A 4,610-nucleotide genomic window follows, 5' to 3' on the forward strand; every position below is an offset into this window, starting at 1 on the left:
AATGAGAAAATCATAGAAAAAGATCTCAGGAGGTCATGTAGTCCCCACCCCTGACTCAAGGTAGAATCATCCTAGACTAATGTTTAGGTAACCTGCTCTTGATTTACTCTCCTCTTTCCAATTTGGCCATGTTTTCCTTAGCATGACACTCAACACTGGACAAAATAATACATCTGATATTTTAAAATTGGTGAATAGAGTCTGAGTCCCATGACTTGCATGCCATGCTCCTGTTAATGTATCCTCAACACTTCATAGATACTTAATATAATTAATTAACCGTTTAATATTTGGCTGTATTTTATATGAAAAGGAACACATGCAAGAACTGGGAATGCAAATAACATATTTACTCAAATATATGACAACCCTGGTTATAGATTCATAGATTCATAGGTTGTAGAGTCAGAAGGGACCACAAAGGATCATTGTGTCTGACCTCCTGCCCCTGGCAGGAAAGAGGACTGAGGTCAGATGACCCTGGCCAGGTAACTATCAAGCCTCCTCTTGAAGACCTCCAAGTTAGGTGATAGTACCACCTCTCTTGGCAACCCATTCCAGATTCTGGCCACCCTTACTGTAAGAAATTTCTTCCTAATGTCTAATCTGAATCTACTCTCCACTAGTTTGCACCCATTATTCCTAGTTACTCCTAGGGGCACTCTGGTAAATAACACATCTCCAATTCCCTGTTGTCCTCCCTTGATAAACTTATAGGCTGCTATGAGGTCTCCCCTCAGATGTCTCTTGTGAAGGCTGAAGAGATCCAGATCTCTCAACCTCCCCTCATAGGGTCTTTCATGGAGGCCACCAATAAAGTGAGTGGCCCTCCTCTGAACCCTCTCCAGATTCTCCCTGTCCCTCTTGAAGTGTGGCACCCAAAACTGGGCACAGTACTCCAACTTTGGCCTGACTAATGCTGCATAGAGAGGGAGCATCACCTCTCTAGATCTGTTGGTCATAAATCTACTAATGCATGACAGGGTGCAATTGGCTTTGTTGATGGCCTCATTACACTGTTGGCTTATGTTCATCTTGGAGTCAACTATGACTCTAAGATCCCCCTCAGCCGCTCAGTTGCTGAGGAAGTCATCCCCCAACCTATAGGTGTGCTGGGGATTCTGCCTCCCTAGGTGGCGTACCTTACACTTATCTTTGTTGAATTGCATCCTATTTCATTCTGCCCATTGATCCAACCTGTTATAAGGCAATCCCCCGATACTTAGAGTCTATACAAGGACAAATGATAAATTTGTTATAATTTTCTAGGTATGGAATATAATTTTTGGAGGTTTGCCTTGATTTTGTCCCTTCTCACTGCTGCAGCAGGGAAAATAAATTTGGAGGGGGTCAGGTGGCCCCTTGCCCTCTGATCCCCCAACTTCTTCCCCCTGCAGCCTCTTCTGCTCCTCCCCTCCCCATACTTTTGGACTTGGCTCTCCCTGACCACATGGAAGTGAGGAGCAAATTTGAAAACACTGACAGATTAATTGATACATTTTATCTTTTTTAAAAAACTGATGCAAGTTTTAGTGTAAATATTTGTGGGTTTAAGCAGGCTGCATATCAGCCTGCAGTTGGGAGCAGACCCAATCAGGAGGGTCACATGGCACCCAGAAGCCTGCCTGATTGGTGTAGACTATCCAGTCAGGGTACAAAACAGGCCCTAAGAGCAGAGCTGGGGAGTTGCATCTGGGGAGCCGAAGGGTGAATATCTCCTTGCTGGATCTGCTGCTCTCAGCACGTCTGGAGGTCAGGGTAGGAACTATGGGGATGGAAAAGGTTCCTGGGGACCCAGTGCAGTGTACAGAAACTTGAAAAGGGGGCTGAGTGCCTGTGACCTGATAAGTAGAGGGCTCAGGGCAAGCCCAGAGAGGAGCTGTATGCAAAAGGGCTTTTTGAGAGACCCAGAAATTTTGAAGACTGGTCCTGGGACATAACCTGAAGCTACACCCTGTTGGGTTTGGATGGCATAGTGGAGCAGTCTTCAGGAAATGCCACACCAGTGCCTCCCCAGTGAAAGGTGAGTATGGAGTGCCAGAAAGCCTCAGTCTCTGCTGCCTTTCAGATGACCCTGTGGATGGGAAAGGCTAGGAGAGCACACCCCAACACAAAAGCACAGGGCCAAGACCCACAGAGTGATAGCAGTGTGTGGAGGGGCGCAAGAAAACAGACCCATATGAGAGAGAGGGCTAGTTGCTCAAGAACCTAACCAGAAAAATCTTGACTGGACAATGTTGGGGCCAGGACCAGGACAGTTGAAGGGCATGAGTGCCCACAGCGAGGAATGACCAGAGAGTCCTGACTGGCCTAAAGGCAAAGCCAGGGCCTGCAAAGCCAAAGGTCCCAGAGGGGGCCACTGCCAAGAGGGAAAGGAGTCTAGGGAGTTTGCAGCCCCAAATGATGGCAGAGGTTAGGACACCTGAGTAGGAGGGAACCAGGTCAGGGTCTGAATGTCAGCCAGGAATATTGTGGGGCCCAGTGTAGGGCTGGAGGCATATAATGACGCCATCTGAGAGGCATGGGACATGGTGTAGGAATGGTACAGAGCTATGTATTACACCCTTGTCATCAGGGCATTAAATGGGCAGCCTCCCACCTAGGAACAACTTTTTAACTTGGTTACTGTCATGGGGTGGTGTCCCTAGGAATGGCTGTGATGCCCCTAGGGCCCTGTGACCTTGCCAGCTTCGCCCTCGGGGCGCCCTCTATTTTTGCTTGCCATGTCTTGATGGTTAAGATAATAGATGGTAGATAGGAAGGCTTCCCACCAGGTGCTATGCAGTCATGGTCCTGGTGGATCCCACTAAACCACTAATCCCACTAAACCATGTGGGTTCTTGGACACCTTGCTTGGTTCCTCTCTAAAGAAGTGCCTCACAAGACACCCCAAGCCTTATGGGCTAGATGCGTGACTCCAAAACTGCCTCTTTATCATGCCCCATGCCTCGCAGATGGTATGTAGATGTAGTCTCTCATGATGAGGCCTCAGTTTAGTTTACCCTCAGTAACTACACCCTGTGGCACTAGAATCTGCTCACCCCTTGTCACTGTGCCCTCTGGAGCTGAGGGTCTGCACAGTAGTGTACCGCAGTGAAGCCTCCTCCTCCCCAGTATCCTCAGTCCAGTCTGCTGGATTAAAAGCAACAACATAAATATGAGCCCCTGGGCTATAACATAGCAGTTGGATACTTTAGTCTCACCAGCAGCAGCACAGGCACCCAGGTATCTCTGTGGAGCTTTTCTACATGAACTCCACTCCCCCTGGCAGCTGCCAGGGCCATAATTGCCTTCAATCCCAGCCCTGGGGCTTATATGAGCCCAGGACCCTGCCTTCTTCTGGTCAGATGACCAGGTGCAGATGCAGGCTAATTCCCTTGATAGCCAGCTGTTGGGCCGGTGGGGTTTCTGTCTGGCTCCTAGGGCCCTTTCTCTAGGCAGTTTCTGGCCTTAAAGGAGCAGGCTCCTTAGTGCCCTGTGACAGTTACATCAAAGGCATGGCAGCAGAGTCAGGGGGGCAGACTACCCTAGACAGGCCAATGCTTGGACTGGCCTCAAGATGGCCCCCTGTCACACTATTCCCTAACACATTTTTAAGCAGCACTTTTGTACCTACTTATATAGCATACAAACTATACATGATATCAATCCAAAGTTCATCATTTACCATATAGTTCATTGGTCATGGTGACTCTATAGGTCAGCACTGTTCAGCATGTGTGTATACTCCAGATAATGCCCCCCCACACACACACACACAAGGGATGCACATGCTAATTAGTTCCCCACTCATGAACGGAACTGGATGTTCTTGTCATGATGGCTGGGATGCTCCAAAAATTTATATGCAGATGATGCATGGGGCAACCTGGTCTGGCTCCACCTCATGGAAGGTGGGACCACACTAATCATATGTGACAGGCTGAGAAAACTAATTTTCAGTTTGGTGTGATAATTTCAAATTTTTTGTCTAAATATATAATTTAAAAGATAAGAACACATTGTTGTTCAACGCATAATAAGATTAATTATCTTATTTCAGTAGACTTCTACACTAGAGCTCATTGAAAGTGTCCAAATTTTGCTATTTCAAATTTTGGAAAACTACACCACATTTTTTCTTGTACATTTTACTTTTTTTTTTACAATTGTATATGAGCTTGATGCAACTTAAAATAAAATATAACAACACATATGATTTCCCCCCTTTTCCAGTCAGCTTCATTAGGAATACTATTAAATTATCTAAATATTTGGAGCTTCTAGGTCAATGATACTTTTTATGTTGTTATGAAAATAAATGGTAAGCATGAGTTTGTGCTTTTTGTATATGCTATTTTGCACTTCACTAGATGATGGAAAAAGAGGACAGTAAATTAAGCCACAACTTCCATAGTTCCATAGTTCCATAGTTTCTAGGGTCAGAAGGGACCTAAGTAGATCATCGAGTCTGACCCCCTGCCATGGCAGGAAAGAGTACTGGGGTCAAACTACCCCAGCAAGGAGTACATCTAGCCTCCTCTTAAAGACTCCGAGGGTAGGAGCCAGCACCACCTCTCTTGGAAGTTGGATCCAGATCCTAGCCACCCTGACCATGAAGTAGCACCTCC

The sequence above is a fragment of the Gavialis gangeticus genome, unplaced genomic scaffold (genome assembly GCF_001723915.1).
Source record: "Gavialis gangeticus isolate Ggan-Ray unplaced genomic scaffold, GavGan_comp1, whole genome shotgun sequence".
NCBI lineage: Eukaryota > Metazoa > Chordata > Crocodylia > Gavialidae > Gavialis > Gavialis gangeticus.